The 15937-nt window shown below is 42.2% G+C and overlaps 1 protein-coding gene across 7 annotated transcripts in view; it reads left to right on the top strand.

Moving 5' to 3' along the window:
- FGGY (FGGY carbohydrate kinase domain containing) overlaps nt 1–15937 on the top strand; it is a 191600-nt gene that overhangs the window by 158799 nt on the left and 16864 nt on the right. The window contains exon 15 of one of the 7 annotated variants that reach the window (XR_014712657.1): nt 432–591. The exons of the other annotated variants lie outside the window; for them this stretch is intronic. The gene's annotated coding sequence lies outside the window, so the exon portion shown is untranslated. The remainder of the gene's footprint in view (nt 1–431; nt 592–15937) is intronic. 7 annotated transcript variants of the gene reach the window in all.

Genomic DNA, 15937 nt, shown 5'->3' with positions numbered 1-15937 from the left:
GTTTTATTGTTTGGGTGGCTTTTTTTGCCTATTTCTCTGCCTTTTTTCTTACAAAATATAATGTTTATACTCAATGTTAAATTCTAATTAAAAATACTGGACATGTCCGACCATGAAAATAAGATACATGCATAGGAATGTGAATGGATAAATAGAATGAACAACATGGTTGTAAAAATCTTCAGCTTTGGGCTGGGGGTTTGGGTGCAGTGGGGGGGTACAAGGTGCAGGCTCTGGCTGGGAGGTACTTACCACAGGTGGCTCCTGGTCGGCAGCACAGCGGGCTCAGGGCTACATGCGCTGCCCATGCCTGCAAGCGCCGCCCCCACAGCACCCATTGACCCGTTCCCAGCCAATGTGAGCTACGGGGACAGTACTTGGGGAGAGGGCAGCATGCAAAGCCGCCTCACCCCCCCTCTTCTTTCCCCCAGGGGCTGCAGAGACGTGCAAGCAGCCAGCCATTTCCGGGAACAGCATGGGGCCATGGCAGGCAGGCAGCTTTTAGCTCCGGAGATCGCGATTGACCAGCCGAGGCTTCGGAATTGACCCGTCAATTGCAATCGACGGGTTGGTGACCACTGATTTAGAAAGGTCTCTAATGAACACCACTCGTAGTATTGGGTGATGAATTATCTGTATATCAATATATTTTACCCACAAGCCTGTTTAAATGAATGGGAATCTCTCAGTTGACCTTCCTGGGGTTTTGATCAGACCCATTGTTTATATTTACTGCAACAATAATGGTTTCTTACCTGAAGAAGTCATACTGTAACCCTAAGCATGTTTCTTCTCACAAGGCACTAAGCATCAATTTATCGCCTTACTTTCTTCTCTCTTATATAACAATACTCTAATTGCTCTTTAAGGAGTATAATACATAGTTTTTTCCCGAAGCAGTCAGATTCCAACTTCTAAATCTTTCAGATTTTTGCTCTTGATAGAATATTCCAAATAAAGTATCCAAATCCTTATCTTTCAGTCAAGAGAAAGTCAAAAGGCATGCATTAGTGACTCATGGATTAAAGGGGATTTCTTTTAAAGTATCATATTCCCCTTTTATTCATTATCTTTATTGACCACATCTGTACTAACAACTGAGTTCTCAGTATCCTGCACATCTTGCAAAGAAATGTTTGAAATGAAGGTTACTGCAAAATTTGTAACAGTCTATGTTACAATCTAATTTGCCAGATTCCAGTGCGGGTTTAAAAGCCCAAGCCTTTATTCAAAACTACAATTTCATCTTTAGATAATTCTACCAAGAAAAGATTTATAACATCCATCTCTGGTGCCTGGTCACCATATGTTGTTCCATCAAAGAAAGTTGAGTTCCTTATTTTCCTCTTCATGTGTCCCCTCTGCGTTTTTTCTCCTATGTGGTAAAGAGGAATTAAAACAATTGGTCTACCCAATAAAAGAATGCTCAGGGTGATCAGAATAATCTCCCATTTCATCCTTGATTATTTAGTCTCCAGAATCTCCTGAGGGAAAAAACCTTCTGTTTTCCTTTTTGCTATTTAGTTTTGTCTTTTAATTTGCCCCGGCCATACACTGTTTTCTTTTAGCTGGTTAGTTGTGTCTCTTTAATGTTTCTGTAGCTATAAGCTATAAAACAGCCCACCTGGCTCAGCACTGACATACGGGAGACAATCTGTGGCGGTTCGTTGCCATATAAAATTGCATGATGTGAAGGATTTTTGAAATGTAGATGCCAGTGAAGGAAGTAGCCTTAGCATTGCTGACCAAGATGGGTCAATTTAGAGTCTGTATCTATTGAGCACCAGGATCCTGGTTCACTGTCTATGCACATTTCTTTGTGATCGTTTCTATGATCGTTTCCAGTTTACATCAACAACTCCTCCTAGGTAAAAGTGTTCAATAAATAAATGTCAAAGTTTCAAATATATTGTTACTCAGCTTCAGTTGTATGTAAGTAAAAATTGGAAGTGGGTGTGGGGGCTGTTTGATTGGGCAATTGTCCAGTTATTTCTTCAGGATAGCCTACTCATTCAGACATAGCACATACAGTCAGGAACAGGATTATTGACCTGTAAAAACCAGAAATCCCACTGATCATTCCTTAATTGCACATTAAAGCAATTAATAAAATTACCTTTAGGAAACTTAATTACCAGTTTTCGTTTGGACCTGGCAAATTAAAGTGGGATCTTCTCCATGAGGAAAAGATTAAAGAAAAGAAACTTTATACAGAGCAATGCAATGTGTTTGACCAGTAATTTTCTGTAACCAGTGGAGTCATTTTGACATAAATATTGAGGGGGCGATAAAGGTTTGGTTTGGGCTTGATCTCCACAGACCCATGTTGAACATTTATACCATTGTAACTCTCAGGAGTGCTTGGAAAGCATCTAGCACATAGTGAGAGTGACTGCAAAGAAATAATAAGATATAAATATCACAGCAAGTTTGACCAGTGGGTTACATGTGCATCTACACATGTGGGTGTATGACTGTGTGTGTGTGTGTGTGTGTGTCTCTCTCTCTCCCTGTATTTCTCTCTTGCTTTGTATCTCCGTCTCTCCTCCACCCAGTATTCTGTGTGCCCCACTTCCTCTGTGTCCTCAACCCCTTGGAGCCAGACTCCCCCAATAAGTTAAGTGTCCCCCCTCCCAGTAGTACATTGCTCCCCACTTTGGAAAGAGGACATTGGGTGTCCTGAACCTGCTCCAAGTCTGTGGGGAGGGGAATGTGCTTCCCGCTTCCTCTGAGTTGGGCTACTAGAGTGAATCTGGACTCTTGCTTCTAGCTCCTCCTGCAGACTGAGTCTGATGTTGCCTCTGTCCAGTAGATGGTGCTCCGAGCTCTCATCTCTACTTATCAGCTACTGGGCGTCCCCACAGAAGAGGAAGCATTGAGCCTGCTGCCCCACAGCAGCACTTTCGGATCTGGAAATGGCCTGCACTTCCCTCCCCCCTTCACCTCTCCTCCACCGCACACTCAAATTTGAGGGAGAAAGTCCCCTGCTCATTTCCCCTCATAGTTATGCTTACATCTGCAATCCATTTTTTGTGTGTGCCTGACAGAGATCATTTGCCCCCCACTTCTCAACCTCACATTCTGTTTGATCCAGTAGTGAGATCATAGTTTAGTATTTGACATCAGTGTGTTGCCATGGAAATGACTGTGATGTCTGCAGTTCAATTATGAGACAGATATGGGCAGAAATCTTTGATTTGTATGAAAGGAACCAAAAAAACCCCAACCCATTAACAACACATGAAAAGTGAATAGATTTCATTTTTAACTAGGATGTATGTGAGATTTTCCAGGTATGAAAATAATGTCTGAAATCATTGGGAATTTCCCCCCCTCTATTGCCTATGAGAGCTAAGGAGAAAGACAACTAGATACTGTAGTGACTGGCACTGTGTAATTAACTAAGATGGATTGGTTGCCTCATTTAAACAGCCAGTGTAATTGAGCAGCTGAACTACCTGTTGACGTCAGTTGAACATCCCCTGAAGCAGCACCATTAGCCATATGGACATAGGGCATCCTGACATTCCTTTAAAAATGATGGACATGTGAGTAAAGTCCATAAGTATTAAAGGGATGTGCTTCATGCTAGGGTTTGAAATGATGATGACATGTTTGAAATGATTAGTTTACAACTCCCAGTTACAAGAACTTTAAATTCTTTTATTTATGCACTGCTTGGATCTTCTAAATATAGTGGAATCATGTAACATGTATTGTAAGAGTACCAGTGATTATTACCTGGACTTGGGAGGTTCATACTGGTTCACCCAGAAAGGACCATAGCTACAGATCATGTTGTTTGAGTTTTTGGACCAGATCTTCAGCTGGTATAATTTGGCATAGCTCTGTTTTTTTTCAGTATAGCTACACTGATTTACACCAGCTGAAGATCTGATCCTATATTTCTCTTCCAACCATTGCCAGTTAGGTGAAGGACTGATGTGAGAAGAAATCTGTATCTGCGACTATGTCTTTAATGAGAGAAACCAGAGGAAAATTGGGGAGCAATCATTCTTTCCTTTAGAAACGTTAATAACTGGGTAGACAAAATCATCAGAGGAAATAAAATTACTTCTCCTTGTTGTCAGGCAAGTCTCCTTTCCTCATCTCATTAAAAATGAAAAGCACTCTTGGTTTTAAGCAGGGTAAATTAGTAATTAAGTGCTCTAATCAACTTGTGTAAACAGAGTATGGAAACAGAGAAGCAAATTAATCATTTTTTGGCTTGCTTTTACCCTATTAATGTACCTTTTACTAAGGGTCTTCCTGTGGTGTCGGGATGTTTTTTATTCTCTACTCCTTTAATCAAAGCATTTTTGATAGGCAAAAGAAGGCTCAGGTGGCTATTCTGAGACACTAAGAAGTACAGGAGGAAATGGGCTTGGGTGGTCTGATCTTGTGGTTTTGTTCTTCAACAACTCCAAAGGATTTGCGATAAATTCTTATGCTTGAAATTTGAGTTCACAGTTCAGTGAAGATCATCTGATGTGGTTCCTGGACAGGGGCAGGTGATTGCTTTTTCTTAAAGGGTCTGCTTCTGATTTGTATTACTTACGTAAATTTAGTTCTTGTGAAAGATGCCTCCCCACAAGTGGAAGTCATCCATTTATCCACAGGACCGATATCGTATAGGAAAAATTAGTTCAAGTTTCAGTATGCAAATTATGTACCCTTCACTGGGTGTACCGTGTTAGAGGAGAAAACACTTGAATTTCCATAACGCATTCAATTTTTAACCTCTCTGCTTTGACTGCCAACAAAGATAGTATGTAGAGTCATGGATAGTTTATGATGAGGACTCTTCCACCCACTTGGTACCACACAAGATTTTGATTCAAAAGCTAGAATTGTATAAAATTAACATGGCACACATTAAATAGATTAAAAACTGGCTAACTGCTAGATCTCAAAAAGTAACTGCACGTGGGGAATTTGTCATTGAGGTGTGTGTTTCCAGTGGAGTCCTGCAGGAATCGGTTCTTAGCCTAGGCTAATAAAGTATCAGATGGTAACAAATGGTAGTAACCGTTTGCCAGGACCGGATCCAAAGCAATGACTTAGTGATGAAAGGGTTTGTATCCTGTTACCAGTTTCTTAGTCCCCATTTCTGAAATGAAAATGAATCTCTGCCTATGCGAAAATCCATTGCGCATAAAGAAGTTAGCTGTAGTATGTGTTCCCTTTGGCGTGTATGAAACCACCAAAAGACTGGCCATGGCTCCAGCCTTTGTACGTACCAAATTTCTTTAGAGAAATAAAGATGAGGGAGAAAAATTAAAAGGCAAAGATTTGATGGCCTCCGTCCAGTTCCTTGTGGACTGATGTTGGTTCACATTGAATATATTGGCACCCCATCAGCACTCTCAGCAGGGAGGACGAGGACTGAATGGAGACACAACTACTCTCTCCCCCCTAAAGATGATCACTCTAGATTAAGACTGAGGCACACAGGTGTGGGGAGCTTGCTGTACCACTTAATGGAGGGATTGAGTTTTCCGTCAGCCCGGTACTTTTCATGAGCATTGAATTCACTTTTTTAAAACCGCACTAGGTCTGCAGAAGTGTTCTCTTTTTATTTTAAGTGACATGTATGTTTACATATGGTTGAATCGCATCCCCTGATGGTAGTTTAATCCAGGGGAACCATCACCCCCACCATTTAAAGATCCAAACACTTGGGATGTGGCAGTCAACAATAACCGGCATGTTTTCATGAAAGCCCGAAGATCAGTAGCCTCCTACGCTATTACTGTTTATTGATATGTGATACCGGTTGACACCTTCTTGCTTGATGAGAGCTTGCTTTGCTCACTTTAATATTTTCACGTTGCCATGCTGCGGAAATTCACTGATACAAAAATCCCCTCAGAGTCCCCACAATCATTATATAACAAGCAGAGCACTCATCGTTTGCTAGGCTTGGCATCATCATCTGGCCTACACATCTTTACTTTAGAGCTGAATATTGAAAGAAAACTATCTAAGAACCCCACCACTCTTAAATATTTCCAGCCATGCTGTGTCTCATGTTATATGCTGTCATCTGTTTGATGTATTATCAGATCAGTACATGTTGAACAGTCATGTTTCATTCATTGTCACGTTAGAAGATTTGTAGTAATTTCATATCACTAGAAATTGTTACAGGTAAAAACTTGTTTTAGAGAATGTCAGAGATTGTTCCTAACTATTAAAGTGACAGATGATCCTGGACTGCAATACAGGGCTAGATTTCCAACGAGTGTAAATCACCATAGCTCTACTGATTTCATTAGAGTGACACCAGTTTACATCAGAGCCTTGATCTATCCAAACACTTAAGCACATGCTTAACTTTAAGTGTGCAAAAGTCCCATTAAAGACAGTGGGACTACCCACATGCTAAATTAGTGCTTTGCTGGATCAGGGCTCAGCTGAAGATCTGGCCCCTAATTCACTTGTAGATGATACATCTTGAAGTGATGAGGATTATTATGGCTTCTGCTGTTGGCTCACAATAATACCCATTCAACAAGCTGTGGTGGGATATGATAGGTGATAGGATACAAAGGTATAGCATTTCTTTATTATTGTTGCTATCCAGAAATTAAGTGCACTCTGTTTTAAATGTCATCCAGCATGAGATTGGGATTCAAATTTGTAATTTCTCTGTAGTTATGTAATAGACAAAGAAAGCCAGATCCTCAGATGGTATAAATTGGTGTAACACCATTGACTGCCATGGAGTCATGCCGATATACAATGTCTGGGTGTCTGGCCCAGAATTCTCACAGCTGGAGGCCACTGTCTTAGCCATACTTAAAAATATGGCCATACTATGTTCTTCAAAGTAAATGATTAATAAAATACCACACTCATAAAATGAAATGAAACATTATGTTCTATTTAGATGTCAGTGAAAGGATATGTGTTACCGTTTGTTGGGAAATCAGCTTGACTTATCTGTTTATTATCTGTCTGAGAGCAGTGATAAAGATTTTATTACTTATCACTTACATTTATGAGAGCGAATTGAAAAGGCAGTTAATTCCTTCAGGAACACTAAAATGATCCAAGAAACCTACTCTTTTATTGTGTCTTCATGTAGAAGATGTGGCCAGTTAGAGAGGGCCAAATCCTTAGCTGGTATAAATCAATTGACTTCAATTGAGCTCTGCCATTTTACACTCACTCAAGATTTGGCCCACAGTATTTTGAGAACTTTAATATTCTCTTCATGGACCTTATCCAAAGCTCATTGCAGGCAATGGAAAGATTCCCATTACCTTTAGTGGCCTTTTGAGCAGGCCCTTTCATAGATAGATACTCTCAGAAGGAACCTTTGGTAAACATGTAACAACTCTGTTGTCAGTAGGTTTGATATCTATGTTTGTGATCCTGGTGATCTATAGTAAGAAACTGTGATTTTCCACCTAATAACTTTTAGAAACCTCCTATCAGCTGACACCTTGGCATAGAATACAATTTGTGTTGGATCAACCAAGTGAGATTATTTATGTCATCTGTCAGCAAGTCTGAGAGGTGGGAAGCAGGAGGAAATACACTGGTTAGAAGAGTTTAGTCTCCACTGCTGGGTCTTTTCATGACAAACCAAAGGTCTGACTGTCCAGTGTAGAGTTCAAATGGGACATATACAGCCAACTGGTAAAAAAATGGATACATGCGGAAAAGTATATTAAATCAGTCAGGAAGATCCCATGCTGGAGTAAATCGATTTTTTGTAAGCAGGTTAAGATTCAATACCAGCTTTAACAATAAATTGTGCAATAATAGGGCTACCTTATGCTTATTATAACCCATGGCAGTGTTTTCTCTTGATATATTTGTAAGGAAACTGTAAATGTGCCTTTATAGCTTTGAGATAGCTATACATTTTAAGAACTATCTATCTCCCTCCTACTTTGGGACCTAATTCTACACACAGATACACAGGTGCAACCCCACTGAAGTCATGTGGTCCTTGGACCGACTCTTTGGGCTATGTAGGAAAAAAGTGTAATGATAACATTTTTAGGGAAAGATGAATATGTGGGAGAACTATAGATTCTTTATAGCTGTAATAGCCAGTGGTGTCCTTTTCAGCGTGTGCCTTGCTTAATGATGTACAGGATGTCAGACAAATTAAGTCTCCCTGCCCTCGCCTCTTCCATAGCCAAGCAGAACAACCTTCAAGCTATGCACTAGAGAACTGAAACTCAATCAGGCCACATTGTGAGATTAATTTTCCATCTGGGATTTGAACTCTTGCTGTGTCAGTACAGAGGATCAGACTGTTCTGTGAGGAAGCACAGGCATGTGAAGTCACAGTGCTAGCTGTCTGAAATGCCTGGGGGTTTTAAAATGCATTTCTCAAAGGACATTCTGATTACTTAGTCTGGGGATTTGACACCAGTGGTTTGAAACACCAGGACATGCTTTCATCACCCTAGATCTTAAGAAGTATTGCTACCTCGCATGTACGTCTTTTGGCTTTTGTCCCGAAGGTAACTATAGAATTTAATTTTATGGGAACAAGGATAATTCTGCCATATCTGGCTAATTAACACAGCTCCATTCACCATGGTGCCTGGGCATTTTTTAGATTCCCTTGCATGGCTAAATATGAATGGAGACTTCTTTGTTACCTTTTATAAATAACAGAGGGAGAGTCCAAAATCGTTAACACTTTTATCACCATTTAAAAAAAGTTGATTTTATTTTGCATATTGATTTTCTTCATCCTCAGACTTCAAATGCATTTCTCCTTCTCTCCTACCTGTTGATCTACCTCTTGTATTTCACCTCCTTGGTATCTAATTGTCAGACACAGCTATGTCGTCATCACCCAAAATTCCAGGAGCGCAAAATTCCAAGTCCTTGGCTCCCTTACTGCTCTTGCATGAGTTGTTACCTATGTAATGAGCTGGCGTTGTGATGCATGGTTTGGCTTCAGAAGCAGGGCAGTGGTGGATAAAGAGAGCCTGTGTGAAACTGGCTGATGGTTTCAATTCATTTTCACATGGACAGGTAACCTTATGATGATTGGCACTACAGTAACTGGTACTGTTGTGGGGAGACTCAGCAGAAAGGCCAGTGACACAGTGGGCATCGAGACTTGGCTACTACCTTATTCCTGGGGTTGTTCCTCTAGATCAGGATTGAGACACACTGGGAGACTATTGGTAGAGAAGCTTGGACTGCCCTTAACTTGTGCAGTTCCTGATTTGTGGATAGATAGAGAATGCAAGTTGTCCTGGCACCTTTCACCAGCACTGTTTTCAGTTGAGAATGGTATGAAATTAATAATGTGTAATCCTCTTATGGGCTGCATTTATTGCAGTTATTAGCCTTCAATATATAATACATACTGACCCATCTGCGAGATGCTGAGCAATCCTGTGAGGTGATATGTGGCCTCCATTCCACATCATCCCATCTAGGATATGGGGAGGGTATCCGCTCCTCCGCGCCACCAAATAGGCAGCGGGGTGGTGAATCCCCATCTGCCTAGCAGTGGGGGTCCATTGGAGCTTCACTACCAGAGACTGTTGCCAATTGACCCCCACGGGTCAGAAAAGATGAAACAGTTCTGAGCTATATTGTCTCCTCTGGGGGATTTCTGTCAGACTGGGATGTGTGTGGGGTTGGGGGATGATGCCCATTTCCTCTGTCCTGCCCAGGCCACCTTTCTACCCCCTCCCCAGTGCATAGCTAAGCACCTAGGATATTTATAACATGTGGCTGCTGTGTCCAGCCAACTCATTTCACTCACTTTGCTCTTATTTAACCTTTCAGGACTTGTTTTCCCTGACAAGTTACTTCCTTTATGTTGGCATGAAATACTGCGTTATCTCTATTCATTTTGCATAGATTAGACATTGAACCCTGTATCTTTGGACTGGAGGGAAGCTGTGTTTGAACATCTTACAGCTGATAAATTAGTTGTGTGTTCGCCTCTGGTTTGGGAGCTGGTTCATAGCTTAGGTGAAAGAGATGAATAATTGCCTTATAGATGCTAAGTTGTTTGAAGCTCTTGTAATAAATGGGGTCTTTGGGGGATGAGCTGTTCTCACTTTTTTAATATTTTGTATAAAAGCTTTGTATGTAGAAGCAGCCCATTATTCATTATGTGCTGGTAATGGCAGTAACGCAGTCTGTTTAATTTTGCAATAGTCCCACCTAGGGGGTATTTCTTGTACTGCGCTGAACAAGAGGAGGCTAAGCTAGCTCTTCTCAGTTAGCGTTCATGTTCTCTGCTTCCTTTTTTTGTCTGTGTGTCCTTGGAGGCAGAGGTTTTGGAGCAGCCAAGACTTTTCCCACAAGAGGCAAAACATTGTCAGAATTTTGGCTTTTTGGATTTGCTTCCTGGGGGTGGGGGAGGGTCATATCCTATTTCCCTCTGAAGAGAGACAGAGAGGAGGTGGAAAGAGCATACAAGAGGCATGAGACAGAAGAAGAAAGGGATGACAGAGGCTGTCCAGAATGTCCCCTTTTTCTTTTTCATGAAACGCCACTCCAGACACTAATATCTTCCCCGTGTCATCTGGCTATTTCTCTAATATACTTTTGCTTTTTAATTTTCTTCTGTCATTAAGTCTATCACCCTCCTCTCACCTTTCTTCTGTCTCATTTATCCTTTCTGTCTCCCTCCCTTTGATCCTTCTCTTCCTCTTTTCTTCTCTTCCTGGGCTGATCTATATAGGTTCTCATACTGCACTCATCATCATCAATACCTGAGTGCTTCCCAGTAGTGCATTAACCACTGTGACTAACATCTGTTCTATCATCTTGTCAGCAGAGGGAGAATTGTGTGCTGGGAAGTGTCTTGCTTTGCTTTTTGTTGTTGGTGGTGTTTTTATGATGCTATGTATTTGTTAGATGGGGTTGCCAATTTTGGTTGGATATATTCCTGGAGGTTTCATCGCATGCAATAATCTTTAATTAAAGGTCAACCTTTAATTCCTGGAGACTCCAGGACAATCCTGGATGCTTGGCAACCCTATTGTTAGATAAGGCAAGGTCAAAGAGGTGAGGTTTGTGATGGTTCTTCGTTCTTGGAGGAGTTCATTCCACAGTTTGAGACCAGCTCCTGACAAAGTTCTGTCTCCCACAAAAGCTTTACCCTTATTGCAGAAAGTTTCATTGTGCCAGAGGAACAGAATTATCCACCAAGATCTTCATCCTAGAGCTTTAGGCTGTCCTCTAGGTATCTGGGCCATGGAGCACCTTGAAAATAAGGACTGAGACACTGAACTTGATTTGATATTCTATTGGAAACCAGTATACAGAATGGAGGGCAGGTCTGATGTGCTCATGGTAGCCTATGCTACTGAGGTGACCCGCTGCAGCATTTTGTGTTAGCTGGCGTTTCCTAAGTACTGAAGGTTTTATGCCCATGTGTATCACATTGCTGAGAACTGAGAAGTGACAGAGGTGAGATTAACTGAGTCCAGCTCATCAACCATCAGGGTGGGATAAAGTCTCCTGCACAACTGAAGATGACAGAAAGCATTCCTTGTATATGCTGCTACATGAGCACTTAGTGTCAGTGGGGAACCCAAGAGTATTCCTAAACTGTGCGGCAACTTGGCCACTTGTGGGTGTGTGCCTCCAGCCAAAGGAGGCTGCCATGCAGCTGCAAAGTTTCAAAATGCTTTTCTTTGCCCATCAGCGTCTCCTCCGTCTTGCTCAAGTTCAACTTCAGCTTCAGCCAGTTGTTCTTGAGCTGACCTGGTCTAAGCATTGGACCGTGTTGGTGACAGAGGTGTGGTAATATGTGGTGGAGGTTAGGTAGAGCTGCATATCATCTGCATAGTGCTGGCACTTGAGTCCATGTCTTCTGATCAGTTCACCTCGCGGCTGCATGTCGATGTTGAAAAGGACTGGAGAGAGAATTGATCCCTGTGGGACTCCCTAAGTGAGAGATTTTGTGATGCAGGTGCAGTTTCCCATCATTACTTATTAGGTGCAGCTATTCAGAAAAGAGTCAAAACATCCTAGCACATTATCATGGAGCTTTGCCATCTCTCTTAGGTGAGACAACAGTATCTTATGATCAACAGTGTTGAATGCTGCAGAGAGGTCCAGAAGAATGTAAATGGATGTCTGCCCTCCTTGCATTAACAGGATGAAATCACAGATCAGTGCCATTAAAGCTGTTTCAGTTCTGTGTCCTGGCCTGAATCCAAATTGTGCCAGGTCTTGAATGTTCACTTCAGTTAGATGAGTTTGTAGTTGACCTTTGGCTATCTATTGTGTGAGCTTGCTCAGGATTAAGAGGTTTGATACTTTGTGGTAGTTTGGCTAAACCTGATGTATCTACCATGAGTTTCTTCATGGCTGGTGAGACCCCTATGTGTTGAAGTAGTAAAAGAAGATTCCCTCTCTGAATGAGGCTTTGGCTGTTTCATTCAGGACTGGCACCAGTTGCTTATGACTCTCTTTCACCAGCCAGATAGGGCAAGGTTTGGAGTCACATGTCTTGGGTCAGAACTCCTTTAGGGTGTACAGAGCTTCTTGGTGAGTGAATGTACTGAACTCGGGGAATGCAGGTGGGTTGTTGGTTGGTGGGTGCAGGTAGAGTAGATCCATGCTGTTCGAGAAGGCATCCTGAATATGCAAAATAGGATGATAGTTCCTCTCAGTGTTTGGGGCTCTGCTCTGGTGCTGGTTTAGGCTTTCAGGCTTGATGAAGCTGTTTACTACCCTGGTTAGCAAATGGGGAGAATTTGACAGCCTCAATGGAGTCTGACAGGAACGGCCTCTTGGCCTGTAATACACTCTCTGGGGGAATTCACAGAATACACAGGCTTGGGGGAATTCATTATGTTTCATCCTGTCTGTATCAGCCTCTTTTTTCCACAGTTCGCCCTTGTGTATCCACTCCTCTCTATTCATGCATCACAGGGTGTCAGAAAACTATGGAGATCTGTGTGCATGATGGGAAGGAAGGGGCTGACGTACAATTATAATGATTCACCAGGTCCTCTACTCCTTATCCTGTGGGTGCAGTGCTGCTGTTCTTTAGCAGGCTTTGGACTTTGTTGGAATCCGTGAGTCTTCATGGTTGAATCAGGATCATTGGTGTTTCTTGCTGTCTGGGTCCTGGAAGATCTCGAACCATAACCCAAAACAGTATCTGTTCTCTCCCTATCTCTTGTCCTTCCCCAGGTACTCTAGCTCAACAGAGAGGGAGATGAAGGTTCCGTTTGTGGCCCCTTCATTGTACAGGCCCCATGTTAACAGGCCAGGTCTAGTCCCTGGGCTGTAGCACTTTGGTCAATGCTCATATAGACTTCTTTTTAGATGTGACATTGTTATTATGAAGCATTCACACCGCAGTGCTGCTGCCTGGGTACTGTCAGGGCGCCTGGACGCTGGATTCATTACAGAGAAGAGGAGCGATTTATGTTTGCGTTGATCACAATGCTAAAATAAATTGGCTGTCCTTAATCTAATGAATGCAAGCTTGTAGAGGCCAACATTTTGTAAGCAAAATGTAGGACATTGGCTAGCAAGACCAACTGCCTGGGGTGGCTGTGAGAGCTTCAAAAAGGGCCAGTCTGCTAAAGCAAGGAGCCAGGAAAAGTAATTTATGTTAAAACAAACTTTGTCATGAGTCATTTGACTTCTTTCTCCTGCATGCACAGTTTATGTCTCAGAACTTCTAAGGCCAGAAGAACATCTGATACTCTTTAGCTTGGTTGATGTTAATTTGAGTGGATTATACAATGTACCACTCACAACCTCCCTTTAATTTGAGAGTTGTGTTTACAGGCTGTAGCTATTATTTATTTGTTGTTTTTATGATGATGGAAAGGATTCTGTTTGTGTGTGACTCAGTCGCAGCCGTGCCATCAAGTAGCTCCATGAGTAGCAGAGAGACCGGTCTGTGAGAGACCTCTACTTTATGCACCCATTATTCCTCTGAGCAGCTGAGGCAGCATCAGCCACCTTGAAAAAGGAGAACATAAAACCGAATGGAGTGAGGAAGCAGGAGAAGGAGGGAAGTTTCATGTTTGTTGATAGAACTGCTCCTCATGGGCTAAATTGTAACTTTACGCAGTGCTCTGTATATGGGGCAGCACAGAGCTGCATTTTTCCAGAGCAGAGAAGGAGTCACAATTCCTACCCACTTACTCTAAGGGAGGAGGAAGTTACTTCACCCTGTTCCAGGCAGCAGCACTCGGCCAGCTGCTTTGGTCAGTAACTGTGGGTGTGGCTAGGGCTCCTTCCACTCCCTGGTCCTCTCCATCCCCTCCCTACCCACCCTACTTGCAGAGGGGAATATCAGGCTAGCAGCTTCTATATCCCCCATGGAGCTGGAGTTGTAATTGCAGCAGGTCCGAGTAAGAGTGAAGGGCCTTACTCCACTGTGCCGTAGGTAGGGGCTGACACAATCCAGACCTGTATGGCTGTTGACAGGTAAGACAATTTCTGCCTATTTATATTTTCCTTTCCTTACTGTCCACCCACCTCAAAGTTGTCAGATTTTCACCAGGCACCTAAAGGTCTAACTGGGTACATGCATGTGGAAAATCTATATGGAGAAACCCAAAGGCATAATTTGCAAATCCAATTAACTACTTGTGGCCACGGGCTATAAAAATTGGAGAAGCAAAAGTGCGACTGCCTACGGTCAGAAAAAGTATCCCATTTGAAAGCATACAGAGCAAAAGGTCCAGCATTCAGCTCCATTAATAATAATAATAATAATATTATTATTAGGTAGCGCTTTTCTTCGGTAGATTTTGGTGTGCTTTACAATGGAGGTCAACCTCATGATCCCCATTTTTCAGATGGGGAAACTGAGGTACAGCGTGGTGCAGTTATTTGTCAAAGGCCACCCAGCAGGCTAGGAGTGAGACTAGAACCCTAAACTCATGAATCCTAAGCTGGTGCCCTCTCCACTAAGCCATGCTGCTGTTAGAGAGTGATTGTGTCTTAGAGCTCACTGCTAAAAGCAATCTCCCCTTAATTATGCAGCATGACTCTAGTCCTCCCCTTGTGGTTAATTCCAAGGTGCATATTTCACCTGCACATTTTATGTGGCTGCATTTGAACATTTCTGCCTAGTTTTTCCCTATCCAAATTCATAATAGTATTTTTTCAGTTTCTTCTAAACCTGTGATATTTGCCATCGTTTTGATTATAGTTTCAACAAGCAGAAAAAGTTGTTAAGGAATATACTTATTTTTGTAATGAGATTACATAAGTACAATGCAGTAGGACTTCAGGTATGGGAGAGACAATTGCATATATTTTGTAACTGTGTAGTTGATTTCTACTGAGGCCTTAGCAGTAAGAAAGCAAAGTTTTATTTTGCTTATAAATGTCTCCATTCTCACTGTAACTTCTCATCAAATATGAACAAAAATGAACACCCGAAATGGAAAGGGCCCTCTGCTCAGTCAGGCTGCATGGATGTCCCTGAGATCAGATTTGCACTTCGGCTTTAAGGAACAAAAAACCAAAATCTCTCCTGTAATGTAGTGGTTCAAAGGATTGGTAGCTTTCACTGGAATAGGATACATAGGGGTATATTTGCCTGTGTTCCTCTGACTAATAGAGAATAGCAGAATAGTAATAGGAGATAGTGCATACATACTGGACCAGGTTCTACTCCCAATTGTTGTAAAGTATGTGTACACTTACGGCAGCATGCTGAGTACAGACATATAAATATCCGTGTAGACAGGCAGGCACGCCTTAGGCAAGCAGAGTAGAGTGCCCTACCTGCCTGAACCCCTAAAGTATATACCCTATTTGGCTCTCTACAGACCTAGCACCAGGGAAAAGCTCTGGCAACAGGGAGGCAGCGGGAAAGGCTTCTGCAGCTCCCTGCTTTCTCCGCTACTGGAGCCTTTCACTGCCACATGAAGCCACACACTGCAGCGACAAGTGTGAACACAGCTTGCCTTTCACTGTGGCGTGTAGCTACGTGTGTAGTGCTTGT

This window comes from Lepidochelys olivacea, assembly GCF_965140295.1.
Source record: "Lepidochelys olivacea isolate rLepOli2 genome assembly, chromosome: 8".
Taxonomy (NCBI): Eukaryota; Metazoa; Chordata; order Testudines; family Cheloniidae; genus Lepidochelys; species Lepidochelys olivacea.
The sequence above is the reverse complement of the archived record's forward strand: the minus strand, read 5'-3'. Positions and strand labels throughout refer to the sequence as shown.